The sequence below is a fragment of the Acinonyx jubatus genome, chromosome D4, assembly GCF_027475565.1.
Source record: "Acinonyx jubatus isolate Ajub_Pintada_27869175 chromosome D4, VMU_Ajub_asm_v1.0, whole genome shotgun sequence".
In the NCBI taxonomy this organism is placed as follows: Eukaryota; Metazoa; Chordata; class Mammalia; order Carnivora; family Felidae; genus Acinonyx; species Acinonyx jubatus.
In genome coordinates this window covers 72,826,975-72,853,947 of record NC_069391.1, presented here as the reverse complement: position 1 = coordinate 72,853,947, position 26,973 = coordinate 72,826,975, and the positions used below count along the sequence as shown (strand labels likewise).

Here is a 26,973-nt window from a genome sequence, read left to right as displayed (position 1 = left end):
TATTTTATTTTTTTGATGTTTTTTAATTTATTTTTGAGACAGAGACAGAGCATGAGCAGGGGAAGGGCAGAGAGAGAGAGAGAGAGAGAGAGAGAGAGAGAGACAGAATCCGAAGCAGGCTCCAGGCTCTGAGCTGTCAGCACAAAGTCCGACCTGGGCTCCAACCCACAGACTGTGAGATCATGACCTGAGCTGAAGTTCGACGCTTAGCCTACTGAGCCACCCAGGCGCCCCTACGATGTTTTTATTATTTATTTTTGAGAGAGAGAGAGAGAGAGAGAGAGAGCGAGCGAGCACGCGCACCAGCGGGGGAGGAGCAAAGAGAGAAAGGGAGACACAGACTCCCAAACAGGCTCCAGGCTCCAAGCTGTCAGCACAGAGCCTGACCCAGGGCTCAAAGCCATGGACTGCAAGATCATTACCTGAGCCAAAGTCAGATGCTTAACCAACTGAGCCACCCACATGCCCCTAAAGTCCACCATTTTTAAATGTTCTTAAGCTGCCCAACTCTTGCAGCTTCCAGTACAGTGATGAGGAGGCTTTCATTTTGTAAAAATTTAAAATTCAGATTTGACTTTCCGCTGTTTTCATTTTTTTACCTTAGAAACTTAAAAATTCTGAGGTAGAAATTTCAGAAGTGTTTAAAATCGAATATAAGAAAAGTGACTCATGAAGAAACCAATCTCCACTGAGGGCTGAGGTTTCATCTATGGGCTTCTCCATCATTTTGTAAAAAGTCTACAGATTATTTGATAGTAATTTTAATGCATATGTACGAAGGACCTAATAGATGTTAATTTAGTATTTATCAAACACTAAGATACATTTTGGGGAAAGGTTCAATCAAATTTGAGCATGTAAGTCTAACAAACAGGTAAGATCTATATGCTTAAGGTAGGTAACTGTACCAGAAAATGCACATCTGCCTTTTAATATTCTCCCTAATAGGGAGATACCATGATGCTTAAAAGATGGTCTCAAGAAGTAAAAGTTCGTTGTGGTAGACCTTGAAAGAAAAAGTAACTATTTTTGAAAAGATGATTTAAGGATATGTTTATTGAGGATCCGCTATGTTCAAACTTTTGTGTAAAGTATATCCTTATTAAATAATGAAAGAAGTGTTCATATATTCTCTTTAGAAAACACATACCAACAATCCAGCTTAAACCAAAGAGAGCATCACCTAGCACCCTCATGCAAACCCACCCCCATTCTCACACCCTCCACCTTCTATCACTCACCTGCTGCAAATACATCAATGGCACAGCACTGATTGATACATCGTGAAAAGGATGCCATTTCCCTTCTTAGGACTTGAAGAGAAAGAAGTATTTTTCATCCTACTTTGCCCTTATGCCTTTGCTCTGCCCTTAGTTAATGTATGGTGTTTTTGTATAGTGATATAGTAGATGCAGTGCTTGAATCATGGGCCAATCAGCATCAGCACAACCTGTTTTTGTAGTCATATCTTCTGTGATTTCCCAGTATGGACCATGCTCCCCCACCTTTTTGAAATTTTCCTCATTCTTGAACATTTATATTTTCTTACTTAGTTTCTCCTCTAAACAGCCTTGGGGCAAGGGTTCAAATGTGTTTGGAAGTACAGGAAATATCAGTAGAAAAATGTAAAAGTGAGAGAAGAGAAAGCAACCAATAAAGGATTATAGGGTCTCTCCTCTTGCGGGCAATTAGAGCTTAATTCCGCTGGAAAAACTCTGAGAGGCAGTGTAGGTTCATCACAGGCCAGGAAGCTGAGCATTTATTTCTACAACAACTGTGGGAGGTATTAATTCCCCAGCTCTCTGGCCACTCATATCTGTAGGAAAAGGCATTCAGCCATTTCAGAAACAGCACTCAAGCAAATGGATAAAGATACTAGTGGTTGGAAGTTGGCTCCTGAACTTGGATACTCCAGGGACATGTGTTAGAATGACTTTATTATTCGTGGCCTCACTTATTCTTTTCCCTAGATCTTTGCTCCTGGTCTCCTCCTACCTTCTACTTACCCAGTTTCTCCTCAAGTTATCCCAAATATCTCTCTCTGATGTCATCTCAGAGCATCAAATAAGGCTTATTCTTTCTTTTATTATTCTCCATTACACCTATAATGGTGCTTGTACTACTATTTTGTGCTGAGAACATTTGAGTACATAGTTCATTTTCACTATTAGAAAAAGTGATTTAAAAAAACAGGGACTTTGTAAATGTGTATCTCTTTCAATGTCTAGTAGAGTGCCTTGCACACAATCGATATTATAAAAACTTTGTTGAGTGTATTTGCTGAATTGAATGTGTTCTGAAAACCAAATATCACAGGGAAAGAAAATATCAGTATTTTAGTATGATCTAGCAAAATGTAGACAAGTGCATTTACTATTAAAAATACATCTCACAGTTCCATATGAAGCAAGGATTTACAAAGAAAAATTCAAAGCACAAAGTGATTTGATATATATTCTTTTCAACCTGATTGTGATAACTTTTATTCAGCTTTTTCTCAGCTTTTTGCTATCTAGTTTCAAGCCCTCAAAGTCCCACTTGTTAAATACATTTTTAGTATTATTTACAAAGGTATTATAAATCCCACAGGACTGAGATCACCACAGCTGAATCTTTCATTATTCTCATAGTGGGTAATATCTGTTCATCTTTGTCATTCTGAAAGTATCTCTTTTTTACTAACAGCAAAAGATCCTCTTCTCCTGCTCTGTCTGCCTTCTCAGTGAATGCGTCTGATGTCATTCTGTCTGCTATTTTCAATTTGTCTTCCTGCATCATTGCCCCAGGCTCTCTCTGGTTTATGGCCTCATTTCAAATTTGAAGTACCATCTGCATAAATTTAACTTATTAAAATTATTTAAAATAATATCATATTTTTAAGTAGATTTTTCTTGCAATAGAAACAGGAAAATGATCTTGATAGGCATTTTTAAATTGATGGAAAAAGAAGTTGAAAAATAGAGAAGGTGAAATTAGAGGAGTTTATTGGTGGGCTTTCGCTTGGTGGTTAAGAATTTTTCTCTTGCACTATTTAAAGATAAACATTTTAATCTAGGATTTTGTAAAACCATGGTCCATGAGTTAGAAAGCATTCCAGTCATCTGTGTCTGGTCTTGCCTTTACTTGTCTAGCATTTTTATATGATAATTCATGAGTGAATGTGAATGTGCCTATGTGTAATAAATATGTGATTTCATAGATGAATAGTACTGTCATCATTTGCAAATATTTGGCCAAGTTGACTTTACAGCTATAGTACTATTCTGATGACATCAGTGTGTGTGTGAGCAGGGGGTGGTGATTTCCCACACCACCAAGCAATTAACTCAATTCTGACGCTGTCTGCCTGGAGGTAGCATCAGATCCCACAAGTTAAGGGCTCAGTCCTAAAAGAATGCCTTCCTGCTCTGACTTCAGATGCCAGTCACAAGTCCATATTGTCACCTGTGCTTCTGACTAACTGGCTATAGTTTGGCTTCCAACAAGTCTCTTTTCGGGCTCAACTCATGTGCTAGAGTTGACCTCAGAACAACATTTTACTTACTATATTACCAATTTATTACAAAAAGTCAGGAAGAGCCAGATTGAAGAGATGGACAGGGCAAGGGCAAGGTATAGGGAATGGGCACAGAGTTTCCATATTATTCTATAGCGTCTCCATGTGGTCACCAGTCCAGAAGCTCTTTGAACCTCCTCTTTTTGGGATGTTTAAAAAAAATTCGGAGGCTTCTTTACAAAAGCATGAGTGCTTAAATCTTTGGACACTGGTGATTGATTGAACTTTCAGCCCCTCTTCCCAATCTGGAAATCAGGGGTAAGACTAGAAGTTCTGATCCTCCAGGATTGTTTCCCCTGGCAGCCAGTTTCCATCCTTAGGTACTTTCCCAAAGTCGCCTCATCAAACATAAAGTCAATTATGAATAATAAGGCAGCAATTTCACCTTTATGGCTCTGAAGCCATAATTTCAAAATATTAGGAAGTAAGGACAAGAGACCAAATATTATAACACAAGAGGCTCCTATTGGTCTTACTGCTCAGGAAATTCCAAGGGTTCTGGGAGCTGTGAGCCAGGAACTGTGGACAAAAAACAAATATATATGAGAAATACATTTTGCTAACATGAAGGACTAAATTTATATTTCTTATAAGCCACCACGTATAGATGCAACATATAAGAATAATCACTAGTGTGGGATAAATTAATTAGCCATCAGGATGGGAAAATAAGTGCTTATTTTATTTTCCTTTTGAGTTAAAAGTCAAAAAATGATGTTTGTAATATTCTTTCCTAAACGTATGGATGTCACCCTCTTCAGTCTTCAGAAAGGATGAGGGTTAGGATATGGCCCAATAGGAAGGTAAAATCAACTATTATAATTAAAGCAACTCTTCATCTCTGCCATATATTTTATGCAAAATTTTATTGGTTTATTGTATGTATTTCTACATCCAGAGAATTTTAGAAATGAAATAATACGCAGTATTGGTCTATACAGTGTCTCCGCAGAGAAGGCTCAGATTTGAGCCATTTAAGTCTATGCAATGACAATTTTCTTTATAAAACAAACTATTTTCTAAAGACTTCTGGGCTTGCTTCAAAAGTAGAACTTTGAGTTCTACTTCTGTGACTTACTGGCTGTGTGATGTTGGATGAATTACGTAAACTTCCTGAGTTTTATGTTTCTCATTCAGAAAAAGAGTGGTGATTCAATGAGATACTATATTTGAAAATACTTTATGGCATGCTAGACTGTACTTTAGGAATCTTTATACTGTTTCCACTTTACATATGAAAATTAAAAATCACTTTTGGAGGAAAAGTACTTAACCTCATCTGATTTGACATCTGATATCTCTTCACCGTTTTTTGTTGTTGTTGCTTTTCATACAAAAAAGTCTTCCCCTCTCTAACGTAAGCCCCACTTGTTGCCTGCTAATATCAGGAGAGAATGGTTCATTACTTATATTTTACCAGATAACCAAGTAAACAAATATGTCTGAAGTCCACTAATTCTAGGATGGAGATCATTCCTAGTGCACAGCATCCAGTTCAGCCAAATAAGTAAATTTCCAAAGCCTTATTTTGTTGAGTAAAAGCAAAGCTACCTGTGACTTTAGTTGTGAAGAAATGCTGTTGGAAATCAATAAAACAGCAGGTTTTTCCTAACCCAACATCTTTTCTGTCAATAAAAGTATACAATTATATAATGGAAAAATAGGACATGTAGGGAGATTTCAGTAGAACTAAAGACTATATTCTACCTGATATATTCGGAGACAATTTGTAGGTGACATGTTTAAACTTGCCCCTAGAGACTATTAATTTGTTATGACTGAAAGAGAACAGCTGGGGTCAAGGACTGGATTGAGAACACAGCTGGGTAAACAGCAGTCTTTCACCCCCACTGAGGGTATGTCTGGTCAGAGCCACCATTTCCCATTAGTGCCATTTAGCCACCCAGGAATATCCCCCAATTTATCTTCCTGAGTTATATTCCTGATTTCCCCGAGCATCTGAAATGTTATCAATTCTGAGAAGAGGGGATCTTTAGAGTACAAGTGTTCTGGGAGTATTTTTACTTCCCCCAGTATTGATGCAGTATTTGCTTCTGTATTGGAAAAACCCCAGAAAATTCCTTATAAATGCCTGGGAAGATCATTCCAAATTTTATTTCTGTGATGGTGACAAGAGGCAGACTAGTCATTTGGGTGACCATTAAGCAAGAGTTGACAGTGGTTTGACTTCTCTGCACCTTAAAAGATAACATGCCTAAATAGATACTGGTTTCTTCTTGGGGTTGCCCCTGTGATTTTTTGCTACTATTTTGAGTGAAGTGTATTTATCTTATTCACTTTTAAATGAAAAAAACTACTTTTTATTAATTTTTCTTTTTCTCTTTATTCATTTTATTGAGGTAAAATTCATATAACATAAAAGCCACTATCTATAACCATTGAGGTAAAATTGATATAAAAGCCACCACTATAACCATTTTATAGTAAACAGCTCAGTAGTTTTTGTTGTACTCGTAATGTGGTACAACTATCACCTATCTAATTTCAGAACATGTTCATCACCTCTAAAAGAAACCCCATACCTCTTATGCAGTCACTGTCCATCTGTCCTTCACCCCAACCACTGGCAATCACTAGTCTACTTTCTGTCTCTATTTATTTTGATCAGTGGAATTTCTGGATCATATGATAGTTCTATATTTGACTTTTTTGAGGAAAGGCCATAATGTTTTCCACATGGATGTACCACTTTACATTCTCACCAGGAATGTAATTTTTCCACATTCTCATTAATAGTTGCAATTCTCTGGGGTTTTGTTTGTTTGTTTAAATTATAGCCATCCTCTTAGGTGTAAAGTAATATCTCCTTGTATTAATGTGCATTTCCCTAATGACTAATGGTATTCAGCATCTTTTCATATGCCTAGTGGCTTTTTGTAAAATTGTGGTAAAATATCTATTCAAAATATCTTTGTTCATGTTTTAATTTTCTTTTTGTTGTTGAATTCTAAGAGTTCTTCCTATATTCTGCATACTAGACCCTTATCAGATATATGATTTGCAAATATTTTCTCCCATTCTGTGGGCTTTTTACTTTTTTTAGTGTTTCTTGTAGCACAAAAGTTTTTAATTTTGGCAAAGTTCAATATATCTAACTTTTGCTCCTTGTACTTTTGGTATCATATTTAAGAAACAACTGATCCCAAATCACAAAGATCTGCATCTGTGTTTCCTTCTAGGTTTTATAGTTTTAGCCCTTACATTTAGGTTTTTTATCCATTTTGAGTTAATTTTTGTATATGATATAAGGCTTGGATCAAAATTTATTCTTTTACTGTGTGGATATCCCATTGTTCCATCACCATTTGTTAAAAAGACTATTCTTTCCTCATAGGATGATCTTGGCAATCTTGTTGAAAATCAGCTGATTATAGATATATGGGTTTATTTCTGGATTCTTGGTTGTATTCTATTGATTATTTTGTTTGTCCTGATGCTGTTTTGATTACTGTAGGTTTGTATTAAGTTTTGAAATAGGGATATATGAGTTCTGTAACTTTGTACTTCTTTTTCAAGATTATTTTTTTAGCTATTCAGGGTCCCTTGCAATTCTCTATGTATTTTGGGATCAACTTTATTTTTTTCTGGAAAAAAAGAAAAGTTACAATTTTGAGAGATTTACATTGAATCTGTAGCTAAATTTAGATAGTATTGCTCTGTGAACAAAAATGAATTTCAATCAATGAAAATAGGTCTTTCTACATTTAGGTCTTCTCCAGTTTCAGTCAACCTTTGGTAGTTTTCTGCAATTCTTACATGTCCTTGACTAAATTTATTCCTAGATATTTTAATATTTTTGATGTTATTGTAAGGAAATTATTTTCTTGATTTTATTTACAGATTCATTGCATGAGTATAGAAATACAATTATTTTTGTATATTTATCTTATATCCTGCAACTTTGTGAACTTGTGTGTTCTAACAGATTAAGTGGATTACTTAATCCTTTCTATATACAAAGATCATGCCATCTTCATGATTCTCAATAAATCATCTATTTATAATCATCTATTTATCATAGATTGCTTCTGTCCAATTTAGATGCCTTTTTTTAATATCTTTTTTTTTTCTTGCTTAATTGTCCTCTGTTGAACTATCAATACAAAGTTAAATAGAAGAAGTGAGAGTGGACATTCTTGTCATGGTCCTAATCTTAATGGGGAAACTTTCAGTCTTTCACCCTTAAGTGTGATGTTAGCTGTGAGTTTTTCATATATACTCTTTATCAAGTTGAGAAAGTTCCCTTCTACTCCTAGTTTCTTGATTGTTTTCAATACTAAAGAATGTTGTATTTTGTCAAAAAATTTTCCTGTATCTATTAGGTGATCATGTGGGTTTTTCCTCCTTCATTCTATTAATATGGTATATCATATTGAATGAATTTTACATATTGAACTACCCTTCATTTCTGGGATAAATCTCACTTGGTGTTGGTGTTTAATCCTTTTAATAAACTGAGGTATTTGTTTCACTAGTATTTTCTATAATGATTTCTGTGTGTATATTTATGAGAAGTAGTGGTCTGTACTTTGCTTTGATAACAATAGCATCATAGAACAGGAAATTTTCCTTCCACCCTTGCACGCGCACACGTGTGTGTGTGTGTGTGTGTGTGTGTGTGTGTATGTGTTTGAAAGACTTTGGGAAAGATAGGCTAAATGGTCAGGGTTTTTTGATCATAGATTAATTTTTTAATTTGTGGATCTATTTTTTTTAACATTTATTTATCTTTGAGAGAAAGAACACAAGCATGAGTAGGGCAGGGCCAGAGAGAGGGAGACAGAGGATCCAAAGAGAGAGGGAGACAGAAGATCTGAAGCAGGCTCCAAGCTGTGAGCACAGATCCCCATGTGGGCCTTGAACTCATGAGATCATGACCTGAAATCAAGAGTCGGACGCTTAATGCACTGAACCACCCAGGTGCCCTGACCTGTGAATCTATTTGGATTTTCTGTTTTGTCCTCAGTTTTGTAGTTTGTGAGTTTTGACATATTTGTTTGTTTCATTTAGGTTATCCAGTTTTTTGGTCATACAGTTATTATTCCCTTATAATTGTTTCATCTCCATAAAGATGATAGTATTTTCCCCACTTTAATTTCTGATATTAGTGAGTTTAGTCTCTATTTTGTTTTTTGGTCAGTGTAGTTAAAGGTTTGTCAGTTTTGTTGCCTTTGTCAAAGAACCAACTCTTGGCTTTATTGACCTTTTTATTTTTTTATTTATTCTCTGATTTATTTGTCTCTGCTTTACTCTTTACTATTTCCTTCCTTCTTGTTATGGCTTAAATTTATTCTTTTTCCATCTTTTTTTAATATGGGAGATTAGGTTATTGACTTGAGGTTTTTCTCCTTTTTTAATGTAAACATTTGAGGTTAGTTTTCCTCTGGGCACTTCTTTAGCTGATACCATAAAATTTGGTATGTTTTGTTGTCATTTCATTCCTCTCAAAATATCTTCTAATTGTCCTTGTGATTTCTTCTTTGTCCTATTGAATATTTAAGAGTGTTGTTTAATATATGTGTTTTTGTGATTTTTCCAAATTTCCTTTTATTAATTGATTTCTAATTTCATTCTGTTATGTTTTGAAAACATACTTTATATGATTTTAAGTATTTTTAAATTTATGAGATGTATTTTGTAGCCCATCTTCTGGAGAATGTTCCTTGTACCCTTGAGAAAAATGTCTGTTTTGCTGTTGTTGAAAGGAGAATTTTAGGTATGTTAGGTCTAGGGGGTGTAGTGTTGTTCATGTTTTGTAATTCTTTACTGATCTTCAACTATTCTGTTCATTATTCAAAGTGAGCTATTGATGTCTCTGTAATTGTTGAACTGGCTATATCTCCCTTCAATTTTGTCATTTTTTGCTTCATTTATATTGTGACCCTGTTGTGATATTCATTTGCTTTTAATTTTTATGTATTTTTGATGAATTAATCCTTTTATATAATAATCTTCTTTGTTTCTCAAGTCTACGTTTGTTGTAGTTTATTTTGTCTGACAGTAGTACAGCCATGTCAACTGTCTTTTTGATATTATTTCCTTGGAATGTTTTTTCAATCCTTTTTCTTTCAAATCATTTGTCTCTGGATTAAAAATGAGTCTCTTATAGACAGGTTATTGTTAGATCATGTGCTTTATTGTTTTAAATTTATTTTGGCACTCTACCTGTCAATTGCAAATTTAAACTCATTTATTGTTAATGTGATTACTGATAGGGAAGAACTTGTGCCATTTTACTGTTTGTTTTCTATGTATTTCTATGTATCTTTTTTGTTCCTCAGTACTTCTCTTATTTCTTTTTTGGTTAAATAGTTATTGTCCTGTGCATCGTTTCAATTCACTTTAATTTCTTTTACTATATATTTTTAAGTTATTTTTAGGGTTGCCCTGGGGACTTCAATTAACATATTAATTTATAACTAATTAAGATTAATAACAAATTTATTAAAATAATATACAGAAATGTTGCTCCATTATAGCCCTTGCCTTCCTTTTGTGTTATTATTGTCACAAATTCCATTAATGTACTCATTAGTAAAGATTTAATATTGTGTTATGCTGTTTTTCAAAATCATCCTTTAAAAAGGAGTCATAAAGAAAAATACATAAATACTGACTTGATATTTACCTCTGTAATTACCTTTACTGGTATTCTTTATATCTTTTTGAAGATTTGAGTTACTACCTATTGTTCTTTTATTTCTGCCTGAAGGACTTCTAAAGGAAGTATAAAGGAAGCCTTTCTTGTAGGGCAGGTCTACTAGCAACAAATTCTCAATTTTTGCTTATATGAAAATGTACTAACTTCTTGTTTGTTTTTTAAATTTTTTTTAATGGTACTTATTTCAGAGGGAGAGAGAGAGAGAGAGAGAGAGCAAGGGAGGGGGGGGGTGGAGAGAGAGGGAGACACAGAATCCAAAGCAGGCTCCAGGCTCTGAACTGTCAGTACAGAGCCTGACACAGGGCTCAAACTCATGAACCGCAAGATCGTGACCAGAGCCAAAGTCAGATGCTTAACAAACTGAGCCACCCAGGCACCCCTCTTGTTTGTTTTTTAAAGACATTTTTACTGGGCATAAATTTTTAGTTGACATTTTTTTTCTGTTAGCACTTTAAAGATGCGATCCACTGGCTTTCGTCTTTAATGATTTTTTTTTTAAGTTTATTTTTGAGAGAGAGAGAGAGAGAGAGTGTGTTAGTGTGGCATGAGTGGGAGAGGGGCAGAGAGAAAGGGAGAGAGAGAATCCTGAGCAGGCTATGCAGAGTCAGCAAGAGCCTGACACTGTGCTCAATCCCATGAACCATGAGATTGTGACCTGAGCTGAAATCAAGAGTTGAACACTTGACCGACTGAGCAACCCAGGCACCCATATTCTTGGTGATTTTTGATGAAAAATCAGCTGTTACTCTTGTTGATGAACCCTTGTATATAACAAGATGTTTTTCTCTTTCAGGGTCTGTCTTTAGCTTTAGCTTTCAGCAGTTTAATAAGGATGTGTCTTGGTGTGGATCTCTTTCAGTTTATCCTTCTTGGAGTTTGTGGATCTTCTTAGATGTGTATATTAAAGTTTTTCATGAAATTTGAGAAGTTTTGGCCATCATGTTTCAAATAGACATTTCTTTCTCTTTATCCCCCCTGTCTCCTTCTCTCCCTCCATCCCTTGCTCTCTTTCTTCACTTTTCTTCATTTTTTGGTCTTACTGGATAGTGTCAGTAGATCTTTGTTCAAGTTCATTGATTCTTCTGTCTTCTCTACTCTACCATTGACCAACTTTCGTGAATTTTTCAATTCAGTTGTAGATCTCAACTACAGGATTTCTATTTTGTTATTTTTTAAGTTTCTATCCTTTTATTGATATTCTTTACTTGGTGAGCCATATTTCGTGGTTTACTTTGTTCCCTTCATGTTACTTATTACAGCTGCTTTAAAGTATTTTTCTAATATCCAATGTCTGGGCTTTCTCAGAGACAGGTTCTATTAATTACTTCTGTTCCTGTGTATGAGGCATAGTTTCCAGTTTGGCCCCAGGCACATCTTCTTTTTAATATTGGCTTAAACAGCGGTACCTATGTGAGCTTGCGTCCCAATTGTTCGTGTCTAGTAGGTGTTCATCTTGTTAAATACCACCAGGAAGATTTTTCTCTTCTCCTTGTATTTGGCTCTGTAACCCTCCAAACTGGTAAAATGCAAAGAAACATACATATTTCTGCATTTGCAATACCTAATACTTGAAGACAAAATAACTGCTGATGTAATTTCTTAGCTCACAGTGTTCCACCAACCATTCATTCATATTCTCTATTATTTTGTATAATTTCTGTCCTGGAATGGATGTATAAAGATTAATGGTGGGTGGCAGAATTCTCTCTGCCTCTAAAAGTGAAGGAATATCTACCTGGTTTTGCTGTTTGGCATGCAGCAGACAGTGAGGAGAGGTGAAATAACTTGCTACCCTATTTATTTTCTGTTTCATAAAACATTGCATGGAAAGCTACCAGTGTATTTTTCTTAATCCAGCACCTAGAGCTGAGTAGCAACTGGAAATTCTAGACTTAAGTAATAGGCTTTCTATCAGTCTTTATTTTTGGAAGGTGTGAATTTTCATCTTGTTCTGTTGCTTCATAGGTATTTTAGTGATAAATTGGAAAGGCTGTGGCAGAAGTTCCCAGCCAGATGCACTTTAAGCTGGAAGAAGAGAGTGTGTTCTTTGTGTTCACACGTGTCCTGCAGCCAAAGTGTGCTATCATATTCCTTTGGAGTTTTTAAATTTTTTTCCCCAGCAGGACCAGCCCTGAGTTGAAATATTTAAAGTTGGTGGACTGTAAAGTGATGAGATTCACTTGACACTATGGAAAACACAAAGCCTTTGGGTTTCATTATCTGTGCTGAATTTAATGAGCCATATGAGAAAAATAAAATTAACACCACATCATTGTGGGATGTTTAACACAAAGACAATTAGCAGCACAGGGAGTTGTCCAACCTAATCTGAGGTCCTAGCAACCCTGAAGGGTTAGTGTTTTTGTTCGATGTGCTTCCCAGGAGTTGTAGACTGAAATTTCTGCATGGCTGGGTCTAGAGCATGAACAGTCAGAGGGATGAATGCTCTGGATATGTTCTGTCATGTTGGCTACATCAAAGACTCTTTTCTCTTAGGTTCCAATTCCTTTTATAAGTTTGAAAATGAACAGGAGTTGCAATTAATGAGTCACCAAGTGAAAAAATCCTTCATCAGCACAGCACATCTGTGGGACAAATGTGGGAAACGAATAAGAAAAGTCACAAGGGCTGATGACAGGGACCATTCATTTCACTTCCCTCAGAAAGGACATTTGATTTTCTTAAAACTGAAATCAAAAGAAGGAGCCATCACTCTTGAACACACATAAACATGCATGCATATACACAGGTCACTTTGGTTTTATCTGTCTCTGCTCTGAATTCATGTTACTATAAACAGAAGCTTGAAATCCAGTGGTTGAGTTTGATTAAACCTCCATCTGAGAGCATCTGAGAGTACGTATATGAGCAGCCTCATTCTAAGATTTCATATGTATTATCAGTAACAACAAACATCTGTGACAGTAGTTCAAATAGAAGTAGAGAAATAGATTGAACTGAAATGACTCTATTCTATTTAAGCCTGTGATGTTTTTATTTCACAAAACACATTTCTTTACTTTGGTTGAAAGCCTTCAATCATGTGGCCCATCCCTCCTGGCCTCTCCATGTACTTCAGTTCCAAAATTCTATTTCTTCCTCACCTTTTACCTCTAGATCAGTTTTGTCCAATAGAACTTGCTGCAACTACAGACATGTTCTAGATCTGCACTACATAATAAGGTAGCCAATAGCTTCACATTGCCTATTGAGCACTTGAAATGTGGTTAGAGTAGAATTTTAAATTGTATTTTATTTTGGATAATTTAAATTAACGTATCAATAGCCGCACATGGGTAGTAGCTACTATATTGGACAGCATAGCTCTAGATTCTTACTATTTAAAGCTACAGCAGTAGCATTACCTAGAAACTTTCAGGTATTCAGAATCTTGGACTCCACCCAGATACACTGAATCTGAATCTGAAGTTTAACAAGACTCTAGATGATGTTCATGTTCTCTAACGTTTGAGAAGCACTGCTCTAGATAACTTCATCATTCAAGATTGAGATCCAGAGTCCTTCCTTTAGGTAGTCAGGACCAACTTATCAGCAGTAAGCACAGTGCTAAGGACCCACAATCCTTTTAGAGACCCATGAAAATGTTAGAATTTCTTTTAAAGTCATAATAAAACTGTGAACTTCTCAGTCAAATTATTTAAACTTTTTTTTTTTTAACGTTTATTTATTTTTGGGACAGAGAGAGACAGAGCATGAACGGGGGAGGGGCAGAGAGAAGGAGACACAGAATCGGAAACAGGCTTCAGGCTCTGAGCCATCAGCCCAGAGCCTGACGTGGGGCTCGAACTCACGGACCGCGAGATCGTGATCTGGCTGAAGTCCGACACTTAACCGACTGCGCCACCCAGGCGCCCCCTCAGTCAAATTATTAATAGTGGTGTTTCTACACACACAGTCATATGTTATCATTTTATCTATACATGGAAGAAGGGACCAATGAAGGCAAAAGTGTTCAAGTCACGTGGATGTCATAATGTGGCCCTGTTGGTATCATCTTTGCATCATTTCTTCCTGCCTCTTGTGGCTTGCTGATCATTCTCATCACACAGTGCTACGTAAGTGTAGTGACTCCTATGGCCACTGCATTATCCTCTAAACCCCTTAAAGACAAAAACAGTGTCTTGCATGGGTTTATAGCACCAAGCCTGTGTTGTTTCACACATCTGGTGCTTGATAAATGTACAAAAGAAGGAAGAAAAAAAAAGAAAAAAAGATTCTGATAGATTTAGTAGTTTACTGAAGGGAATACATACTGATAGCCAGATCCCTTAAGCTGATTTTGATGAGATAAAAAAAAACAAAATGGAACCCTCAAAGTCCTTATAAACCAGCCTCTCATTAGGAGGTATACAGAAGAAGTAACTCTGCGTTTCTTAGCAGAAAACCATGACTCATGTGCTGTGGTGAACAAAGAGCAGTTCCCTTAGGGTGAGGACACCTGATTTTCTTTTCTTTGTTATTTCACTAATTTCTTGTACGTTTGGGCAGGTCATTTCACTTTTGATTTCTCAATTTTCCATTGGTAAAATAAAATAATGAAAAGCTAACTCTTTTTGAATTCTGTGTCAATGACTTTCCTGACAACTTTTAGTGATGAATTCATTTACTTTTCATAAAACTTTATTGTTATCCCATTTTACATATGAGGAAACTAAAGCACAAAGAGCTTAGCTGTCTTGCCTAAGATCACACAGCTAGGAACTAGAGGAGTCAGTCCTGAAATAGGCTATCTGAGCCCAGGGTCTAAGTTGAACCATTATTCTGAGTTGTCAGAGATAAATGACTACATTTGATATAGTGCTATGGGCAGAGTTGTGTCCCCCCAGATTCATGTATTGAACTCCTAATATATGAATTATTATCTCAGAATCTGAAAGTATTTGGAGATAGGATCTTTAAAGAGATAATTAATTTACAAACCAAGGAAAAGGTTCTTAACTCTAGAGAACGAACTGAGGGTTACCAGAGGAGAGGTGGGGGGAGGGGAGGGGTGAAACAGGTGATGGGGAGTAAGGAGTACATTTGTCCTGATGAGCACTGGGTGTTGTATGGAAGTGATGAGTCACTATATCGTATGCCTGAAACTAACATAACACTATATGTTAACTATACTGGAATTAAGAAAAAATAATTAATTTAAAATCAGGTCATTAGGGTGGGCCCTAATGTAATATAACTGATGTCCTTATAAGAAGAGGAACTTAGCACACAGATGCATACAGAGGGGGAAGGCCATGTGAAGATACAGGAAGATGGCTATCTACAAGCCAAGGAGAGACACCTCAGGAAAAAAAAAATTCTGCCAACAGCTTGATCTCAGACTTCTAGCCTCCAGAATCATGAAAATAAATTTTCGTTGATTGACCTACCCAGTTTGTAGTACTTTGTTATGGTAGCCTTAGCAAGCTAATGCATATACTGTGAGGCTCCTTATATAATAATAAATAAAGGGTATTACTAAAACCTGCAAATGTAGGTTCTCATTTATTCATCCAACAAACATTATCCTTTATTATGTAAAAGGGGTGTGTTGGTTGCAACAAGAGATAAAAAAGAATCACCTCGATATGGATGTGTCTGTATGACTGAATCACTGATTAATGTTACAGTCATTTATTTTCAATCTCCCCCACCAGAATATCCACTCCATGAAGGCAGCGCACATTGAATAAATATCTGTGGATTGGGTGGATGACTGAGCAGGGTTATTGAACAAGGTCCATTGCTGGGTTGTAGGATAACAGTCTAAATAGGCCACTGTCATCATTGTTGTTCTTTTATTTTATTCTTTTCATTCTTTTTAAACACGCCTTCCTCCTCAAACACCAGTAAAGCTGTCTCTTTCTGTTCCTAGCTCATGGACTACATTCTCACCTTTCTCTCCTTTCTCCCAGCGCTGTAACAGTTTTAAGTCTTTCAGTTCCTCCTGTAGCCTCACAGGCGTCTCCCTCTATGCCCTTCGATGATATAGCATTACAGAATCTTTGACTCTGGTAAAGTAGACACTTTTTGGGTGGCAGAGGTGGAAAAATGGTGGGCGGAAGAAGAGATGAGAAGGGAGAAAATTGTGTTGGCAACTTCTAGGTTTACTTTGGTGGTCTGAATGAAAGAGGGCATTTTGTGAACATTGTGAACTCTCATGCATATACTTTTTATTTCATCAGAGAAGAATCCTGTTTTCAAGATGCTTATAATCCAGTAGCAAGCAAAAGGCATGTGCATAAAAAATGACAATACTAAAAAAGATGTGACAATTTCATATTAGTGTGCTTAGCTCTATGCTTTAGTTGCCTATTGCTGCATAACAAATTACTCCAAAATCTAATAGCCTGAAAGGACAAATATTTATTATCTCACAATTTTTGTGAGTCAGGGATCTAATGCAGCTTACGTTTTTATTGGCAGGATTCAGTTCCTCACAGGTTATTGGGCTGTGTTCCTTGGCTCGTGGGTGTCTCCATGAGCAGCTCACAACATGGCAGCTGGCTCCCCTCAGAAGCTAGAGCCAAGGAAAGTGAGCAAAATGAAAGCCAGATTCTTTTTTTAATCTAATCCCAGAAGTGACACCCTCACTTTTGCCTTATTTGTTGGAAGCAAGCCACAGTGTACAGCCCTCAATCAAGGGGAGGGGATTACACAAGGGCATGAATACTAGGAAGTGGAGATCATGGGAGCCATCTTAGAAATTATCTACCACGTTCTTGTTGCCACTTAAGAAACACATTATGAATGAATAAATATAAAGTGAGAGGAGGGGTAGACAAATTTGGGGAAGGAAAGGGATATAGGAAAGATTCTTTAGGGGATAAAACACTTTAGTTAGACTTTAATGGTGAATAGGATTAGGTCATGTGGAAATGAATGAAACATGTTTATAGGTAAAGAAACAGCACCAATGAGAATCTGGAGGCAAGAAAACCAGAGAGAGGAAAAAATATGAGATCTGATATCATTAAAGGTGTCACTATATGTATACCATAAAGACTTTTATTATATGCTAAACTAATGAAGTGTTATTCTTGGTGAGGGGTGGCCTGTCTTAGCTCAGGCTGCTATAACTAAGTACCATCGACTAGGTGGCTTACAATACTGTTCGATCTTATAGTTCTGGAGGCTGGAACTCCCAAGATCAGGGTGCCAGCATGGCCAAGTTCTGGCTTGCAGAAGGCTACTTTCTTGATATATCCTCACATGGTGCCAGGTGGGGTGGGGGACCATATGTGCTCTCTTCTTATAAAGACACTAATACCATCATGAAGACCCCATCCTAAGACTTCATATAGACCCACTAATCTTCTAATCTCATCTCCTTAGGGATGATATGATACGCATTTCTAGGAGACACATACATTCAGTCTGTAACATGGCCTTGCTCAGAATTTCTGCAAAGAAATTCAAATTCATAGAGAGTAAAACTATAGTTCTTAAGGGGCTCCTAGGTGGCTCCTTCAAGGAAGCATCCGACTCTTGATTTTAGCTCAGGTCATGATCTCACAGTTCATAAGATCGAGCCCCATGTTGGGCCCTGCACTGACAACATGGAGCCTGCTTGGGATTCTCCCTCTCCCTCTCTCTCTGCTCCTCCTCAGCTTCTGTACTCATATGTGCTCACTCGCTTTCTCTCTCTCTCTCTCTCAAGAAAAAAAAACACACAAAAAACTATAGTTCTTAAGATATTTCTCCTAACCCAAGGATTCAAAACTACAGATGTCATTGTGTTCATTTAATTGACTTCCCCTGATATTGGAAACAATCCCTGCTTATTCTTCCTCTCTATCTCTACTGCTTCAGTTAATGTACCTGCCATTTGGTGGTTGTGTAGCATGACCATCAAATATCTTAGACCGGTCCCAAAGCATTCACTACATGGATTGCTGTAGAAGTTAAAAAATGAAAATAGAAGTAATTCATGGTGGCACGTGGTTTTGAATTATACAGTAAATAATAGAATCAAGTAGCAAGCGTAGATTTCATTTTTGTTTCCAACCGGAATAAATGTCCTCCCAAGAGGTTGCTTGAGTCTGAAAGAAAATACCAAGCATTAGGCTTATCCTAATGCTTCCTTCCAGGAACAGAATCTTTTTTTTTCCTGTTTATTTTTAGGGGGGGTGTGTGGGGGGGAAGAGAGAGAGAGAGAAAGAGAGAGAAACAGCACAAGTGGAGCAGAGAGAGAGGGAGAGAGAATCCCAAGCAGGCTCTATGCTGTGAGCACAGAGCCTGACCCAGAGCTCCATGAGATCATGACCTGAGCTGAAATCAAGAGTCAGACTTGTAACTGACGGAGCCACTCAGGCGCCCCAGGAACAGAATCGCATGAGTGTTTTTCACTTTTCCTTGCCCGCTTTCTGCTGTCAGTAACACTATGGGTAGATAAGAGAACAGGCAGATTTATCTATGTGGGAACAAATGTCTGTCATCAGGAAATCTAAAGTATATGCACTTGGTTAAAAATAGAATAACCAACATTGATTTATTGTAAAAAAAAATGTTCAGCATTATAGGTATGAGGTAAATTCTTGAATTAAATATCAATGTTTCAAAGTCTACAGTTATATTTTAAGTAGCTTGTCTTTGGGTGATAGAAAGAAAGAATAATTGTGAATAACAATTAAGAATTATTTTATCTTTTCCATTTGTCACACTTTTTAAAAGAATCATTCATTGTTATTTAAAATTCTGGGCAAATTTCAAAGTGATGCTTCAAGTCGTCTATTAATACAATATGGAAAGGTCTGAAATTTTAACTTTAAAAAATGTTTTGACATTTTTATTCATTTTACTGTTCAATCTATTACTTTAATACCTTCAGAAAATGGGGGGAATCTAAGGATTTTAAATGACTGAAAAGGGAAGGCGTACAAATGATCTGTTGCCAAGAGTTGTAAAAATACATCTCCTTCAAGATACAGTTTTAAGACTGTGTGTGTTGGTGGCTGAAGGGGCAGGCATGGGTAGATGAGGGCTGGCAATTAGAGGAATGTATGAAAGTGGAATGAGGGGATGTTAGTGCTAATCTGTAGTGTTCTGTAATCCTGACCTGTGGCTTGTCTTCCTTTTTTCCTCCCTCCATCCTTTCTTCTCTCCTTAAATGAAGGCACGAAACAATTTCTTTACATTTTGAGAATGAGTTAGAGGTGGATCAGTGGGGAATTGGAAAGACCTGATTAACTACAGGCACGTAAATGATTTAGGAGATTCCTAAAATACATCTGGGGTCTGCTTTTAGTTCTTTTCTGGAAAGACATTGTTTATCACATTGGGAGGCCCTATGCAAATAAATATGTGTGAAATAGTGGACATGAGCAGAGTTGTCCCATGCATTTCCTCCATTTTGACAAGTGATGGTGCTCCCAGGGCTAAAAGAAAATTCAGAGGCAGTTTTCTGTTTGCCTATCCTAGAGAAAACCCATTTGGCCTGTTGTCCTCTCTTCTCCAGTTCTCTAAGCTACCTACCTTACTTCTCTTGGTGAACTAGTTGGCCTTTCAGGATAAACCATAATAAGAATAAAAACATCCAGTTGGTTGAATGAAGCTTTGTTTAAAAAAAAAAAGTGTATCCTGCTAGTATTCAACCAACTAATCAGTCAACCCTACCATTTCATGATCTGTTGGAGTTGATTACCCTACCTCCTTATTCTCAGAAAATGCCAGAATCATGCAGGGACGACCCCCAATTTCCTTCTCTGCTACAGCCCCTACAGATCTCTGTCACCACACTCATTCTTGTCTTCCTGGATCCTTTGTTAGAGAGTGAGGTTGATCTATGATTTAGATTCTGTGTCTCCCTAGAATGTGCCCCTTGTTCTATCAACTCCCCCCCCCACCCCAGTCTCCACTCCACCCCCAGCCTCCACACCTTACCTTTATCTTGTCCCTTGTAAATGGCTCTTTCCTTTAGCCAATGAAGTATGCTGTCCTACAAAATAAAATAAAGCCTCCTGTAAAGGTGTGCATACCTCTAATTACCATCCCATTGCTCTCCTTCTCACAACTTATCTTATTGAAAAATGAGGCATCTTGAGTCTCCTCCTCTCTCTGATACCACCTAGTTTCAGTTCTCTCCTTTCTATTGCATCCACTTTTGCTAAGGTCAACAAGTAATGTCAAACCTAAATGGCACTTTCCAATCTTTGTTTCACTACAACGGTTTGATCTCTTGCCTTTGGCCACGCACTCTTAGAGCCTTCAAAGTCCTGGGTATCCCCAACAATTATTACTTCTGATTTTCCTCCAAAGTCTCGGACTGCAGTTTCTCTTTCTTCTTTATGTATTCCCCTCGCACTGTGCTCCTCCTTTGGGAAGAATGCCACAATGTGCTACCCAGATCTACCCCATCAGGAATAAAGGGCTAGTCCCCTTATTAGTTGGGAGTGCTGCCCGAAGTTGGCCATCAGCTGACAGCCCTCTTTGGGCAATGCCTTGGTGGCAAATCCCTGCTTCACCTGGGGTTATGCCTCATCAAGGGAGAGCTTACAGTGAAACACTGATCAACACAGGGCATAAAGGCCCCCATAACCCCAAATCTGAAGAATTATTCCAGCTCTCCAGGGTTTGCTGGTAAATCATGTGGGACTGTGTGCTGCTCAGCTTCATCCTCTGTTGAATCATACTTCCTTCTACAGGTGTGCATCCCACAAAAACTTCCTAATATCCTGCACTCACATCTCCATCTGAGGGTTGCTTCCTGAGGAAGCCAATGCATAATAACCCCTGAAATGTTTGACTCAGTGGACCACTAAATCATTTTAATGAATAGTCTACAAATTATTGACCTGGTTTTATCAGAAACTGTTTTAGAGTTTTTATAATCTAGCGAGAGGGAAATGGTTAGCAAACGGTAAAACAAAACAAAACAAAACAAAAAAACCAAGAAAACTAATACGTTGGAAAAAGTAAAAATTATAATTTTGTGTAGGGCTGTGTCACTTTTAATGTATTTTAGCCCTCACATTTCTTTAAAATCTATGAGAGACAAGGGTAAGAGAGATGAAAAAGGATAACTAAAGTATATAAGAATGAGTAGTTACAATAACTTTTGTAAAGAACCGTGCAGGTTATAATGAACTTCCACTGGGGTTATCTCATTTGATTGTTAAACCATTGCTTGAAGTGAGGTTATTAACACACGTTTATGAGTGAAAAAGTGGACTCTGAGACTTTAAGTGATCTAGCTGAGACCACACAGCTACGAAACAGATCATAGTATGTTCAGAGCAGGGAGGACGTGAGAACAGCTGCATTTCCAACTGCTTGTGTCATTTGTCTGTTCTCTGTGATGGCCCTGGATTGATGTAGCCAGGAACGTCATGTGCTACTGATTGTACAATTAGTCTATGTCATCTCTCCTTTGACAATGTAACTATACAAGAAGAGAAAATGGGCCTCAGTCAGTGTCCTGTCCCTCCTTAAGGTCTAACGGTCTTGGTACTTTTTTTTCACGATCCCTGTGTTCACTTTTACCACTGCTGATCTTCTCATTAACACTGTCTTCTCTTTTACTCATAATTTTAATCCAGTATCGATCCATAGAATGTTTTGTGATGATGGAAATATTCTGTGTCTGCACGGATCAGGACAGTAGCCTCTAGTCGCTGTGGCCGTGGCTGTTGAGCACTTAGAATGTGGTTAGTGGACTGAGGAAAAGACTTTTTAATTTCATTGAACTTTAATTGATTTACATTTACATTTATTTATTTTTATTTTTTTTTCAACGTTTATTTTTTATTTTTGGGACAGAGAGAGACACAGCATGAACGGGGGAGGGGCAGAGAGAGAGGGAGACAGAGAATCGGAAACAGGCTCCAGGCTCAGAGCCATCAGCCCAGAGCCTGACGCGGGGCTCGAACTCACGAGATCGTGACCTGGCTGAAGTCCGACGCTTAACCGACTGCGCCACCCAGGCGCCCCATTTTACATTTACATTTAAATAGCCACATGCGGTTAGTGGCTCCCGTGTTAGACAGTGTATAGTCTACACTCCCTGGTGCCACAGCCCAGCTGCAGCTGCTTCTCAAGTCCTCTGGTTTCCTTCCCCCATCCTGATTTTCCTGGATGAAGAGGCTTCATTTCTACCCTTTCTCTCCTTATCCTACTCTTTACCTGTCCAGCAACACTGCAATGATCCCAGTCTCCCCAGTGCCACACAAACGAGGCTGTTCTGAAGAAGGATACCAGCCTCATGTTGCTGCCATAGAGGCTCCTTGGTCTCTGGATAGCACTTTGTTCTCAAATTGTGTACAAATACTCTGAAATTCATCTCGATTTGTTTCTCATGTTGTGCAAAAGAGAGAGACACAGAGACAGACAGAGAAGCTTTCTTTAAGCCCTCCCTGGTTTGTGTAGGTATTATATGTGACTGGTTAATTCACCGTCACCCAAGTAAATTATTTCACATCTCTGAATCACATGTGGACTATTATGCTTAGCAGGGTACCTCTCATCCGTCCCTATCTAAACTCAGAATAGCCCTTTTGCCTAGCATTTCTCAGTCCAAATCAAAGACCCATTTCTGTGTGTCTTCACAGTTCTCTGTGGCCTCGCTCATTATGGCTTGAATCAGATTATCAGGATTTGTGTAGTTTTGTGTTACTGGATTGTGGATTCTTTAAGGACAGGATCATGCTGCATGCATATTTGTATCCATCACTGTGAGACAGAATGCTTGGGACAAAAAATCTTTACGGAATCGATATATCCTTTGAGGCTCTGAAAGTCACACCTTCTCTTCACTGGTTCATCCACTTTCTTTTCCTGAGGTCCCACTCTAAGAAAATGGTGTTCTGAGTTAAGAATTCCTTTCACATTTTACCTGAATTTCTCTCCTACCAGTACTGGTATACATTCCATTTAAATAATTGTGGATCCTCTGGGTTTTTATGGTTTCATGTCAGTAACTTCTTTGACATTGGCTACAGCAACTTCTTTCTAGATATGTCTCCTGAGGCAAGGGAAACAAAAGCAAAAATAAACTGTTGGGGCTTTATCAAAATAAAAACTGCATAGAGAAGGAAACAATCAACAAAATTTAAAGGCAACCTACAGAATGGGAGAAGGTATTTGCAAATGACATATATGATAAAGAGTTTGTATCCAAAATGTATGAAGAAGTTATAAACTCAATACTCAAAAAAAAAATGAATAATTCACCTGAAAAATAGGCAGAAGACGTGAATAGACATGATTCCAAAGGAGACATCCACATGGCCAACAGACACATGAAAAGATGCTCAACATCACTGATCATGAGGGAAATACAAATCAAAACTACAATGAAATATCACTACACACCTGTCAGAATGGCTAAAATCAAGAACACAAGAAACAATATGTGTTGGCAAGGAAGTGGAGAAAGGGGAACCCTCTTGCACTGTTGGTGGGAATGCAAACTGGGAGGGCACTCTGGAAAACAGAATGGAGGGTCCTCAAAAGTTAAAAAAGTTAAAAATGGAACTACCCTACAATCCAGCAATTGCTCTACTAGGTATTTACCCAAAGAATACAAAAATACTAATTCAAAGGGATACGTGCACCCCAATGTTTATAGCAGCATTATCTACAGTAGCCAAATTATGGAAACACCCCAAGTGTCCATTGACTGCTGAATGGATAAAAGAAGATGTTTTATATATATATATATATGTGTGTGTGTGTGTGTGTGTGTGTGTGTGTGTATAAATACACACACACACACACACACACACACACACACACACACACACCAGAATAGAATATTAGCTATAAAAAAAGAATGAAATCTTGCTATTTGCAACAGTGTGGATGGAACTAGAAAGTATTTTGCTAAGCGAAATAAGTCAGAGAAAGACAAATACCACATGATTTCACTCATATGTGGAATTTAAGAAACAAAACAAATGAGCAGAGGAACGAAAGAGAGAGGCAAGCCAAGAAACAGACTCTTAACTACAGAGAACAAACTGATGGTTACCAGAGGGGAGGTAGGTGGGGGGAAGGATAAAATAGGTAATAAGATTAAGAAGTGAACTTGTTGTGCTGAGCACCAGGTGATTTATGGAAATGTTAAATTACTATACTGTACACTTGAAACTAATATAAACTGTTAACTAACTGCAATTAAAATATTAAATAAATAAGTGTGGTTCCTAGAACATTTGTTTATCAACTTATTTCTCTGTATGTATGTGTTATGGTTGCATTTTATTCACTTCGGGTATATTTGCTACTTCTTTTGATTTTTTGCAAATATAACAGTGGAAGCAATATTATCTATTAAGTATCTCCAACATTTGGAAGCATTATTGTATGGCCTGATATCATCTTCACAATCTTTGTGTCTCTCATCTTGCCTCCACCTCTTCTATTTTTCATCACTATCCTTAATTATGCCAGGAAGTCCCATGATGGGACTGCCCCAATTGTAAATTCTCAGTAATTATTATCTCCTGAATATGCCAGATGTGACTAAATTTGCAAAAGCTCAATATACACTTGACAAGTTATTTTTTAAAATTTTTTAATGTTTATTTATTTTTGAGAGAGACAGAGACAGAATGAGAGTGGGTTAGGGGTAGAGAGAGAGGGAGACACGGAATCCAAAGCAGGCTCCAGGCTCTGAGCCATCAGCACAGAGCCCAACGCGGGGCTCAAACCCATAAACCACGAGATCATGACCTGAGCCAAACTCGGATGCCTAACCGACTGAGCCACCCAGGCGCCTCTACATTTGACAAAAGTATTAAACACTAAATCAAAATGTGCTTTAACACCTACACACATGAACTGCTGCAGTGAATAAAAGCTTCTGATGAAGAAAGTTATTTATCCTTTTTGATAATTTCAAGTAAGTCAGCCTAGATGTGGAATCTGTGATGTTCATTTTTCCAATTCTAGCTATCTTCCCTTGGTAGCATGAATATGATTCTTGAATCCCTTTGATTCATGACACAATGCCATATTGAATATTTCCTTAATTGCAAATTTGATTTTCAGTCACATTCAGGCTTATCTCATTGTGCATTATTATTATTATACCCGTCAACAGAGTATCCCTGCAATTGCCCCTTTTGAACTTGAACACATTTGGTGATCTGCAGGAGTGATGCTTAAACAGGGAATATGGCACCAAGCAATTAAAATGGACACCTGCAGGAGCAGGTTGGGTTCTAGAGGTCTCCTGCTGGGCCAGGCTTTAAACCTTTAGCTGCAAGAGAGTTCTTGGGAGCTTCCAAGGTGAGTTGTTAAGGCAGCCAAGGGAATGGGTGGTAGATGACAGTCATGGTCAGGATAACTGCCTTTACCAACTGGTATGGAGTAGTTCAATGGCCATGCATGCCTGCTGAATATCAGCCTTGGTGATGTGTCTGTTTAGGAACCAACAGAAAAGAAAATAGTCATTTAGGTGTTTAGAATATGTGTTAGAAGAGCTAATGCTCATCTGCTTCTAAACTTTTTGACTTGCACAATTATATTTGTCATTAAACAGTTATAAAGAGAACATGTTCTGCTTGGAGCAGAATTCACCCTATTCTGAAAGAGACTTAATACATTAGCAGGTGAGACACATGAACACACAGATTCACTCGTTAGAACTCAGGTATGAATTGGGAAGCTTTTTCTAACTGACCCATCTTCCTGAGTCCAAGTGATAAATAGGAATGAGCTCAGTATGGGAGATGAAGGAGTAGAAGGAAGAACATTCTAGGAAGATGGAACATTATATGCAAAGGCACAGAAGGGAGAAGGATCATGCCAGGCCAAGTTTGGACAACCTTCAAGCAGGTTAGATTTGCTGGAGGGATGGAGAGAGGAACTTTCTCGAGCAGGATTGATAAGGCACCAGGCTGGAAAGGTGTACAGGAGCTGGGTATAAAAAGTCATAATGAGAAAAAAAAAAAGTTCATTCATTCCAAGACAACAGTGAGGAAAGGATTTGGAGCAAAGAGGAAGAAATTTGTCTCAATACAAAGGATAATGGCAGAGCCTTGAAGTGGAGCCCAAAGAAGATGAGCCTTACATATGGGGAGAGACAGGAATTGCCTCTTTTCATTTGTAAAATCAGAATTTTCCACAACGTTTATTGATGGAGGTTTCCTACAGAAGCTTTTTATAACCACTGAATGGCCATGGGGAAGTACTGGTGTGAAGCTTTATGGTCGAGTTAAATCCTATTTATTGTTAAAAAAAAAAAGTCTTTAGGCATGAGGCGAAGGTATTGGAGGCTATTACACAGTCTGAAAAGATCTATTTGATCACCTCCATCTGAGTCATAACCCAGGCCACTAATGACATGAAAACTCTCTGCCAGCATGACTTGCTCCTTCCAGCAGGGCTCAGTCAGAAGCAGCCAGCCCATTGCCCAGTGATCAGAACGCTTTTGCAGCTGGAGCTCTGTGCGTGCAACGCCACACGCACAAGATACAGAAGACTGCCTTGCAATCAGATTAACAAGGAGTTTATCCTCTTCTCTCTGGCCTCCAGTATTAGCACCTCTGATGATAACTTGGAAATGCTGAGCCCCTGGAGGGGAGGAAACATCCCTTGAGGAGGTCAAGTGTAAACCAATTATCTTCCCAGTGCAAATTTACCAGAACTGCTTGGATTCCTAAATGTTAGTAGGGTTGAAATGTTGTAAAAATCAAGTAATTATATTAGTAGCTCACTTTTGACTATTTGCAAACTTTCAGACTGTAATAATTATTTCCCTCTGTAGAATGAAGCAAAGTAAGAGTTAATTAAA

General features: G+C 37.7%; 1 long non-coding RNA gene across 1 annotated transcript in view; it reads left to right on the top strand.

Annotated features, from left to right (window-relative positions):
- Positions 1–26,973, top strand: part of LOC128312227 (uncharacterized) — a 692,739-nt gene that overhangs the window by 266,263 nt on the left and 399,503 nt on the right. The window lies entirely within an intron of this gene.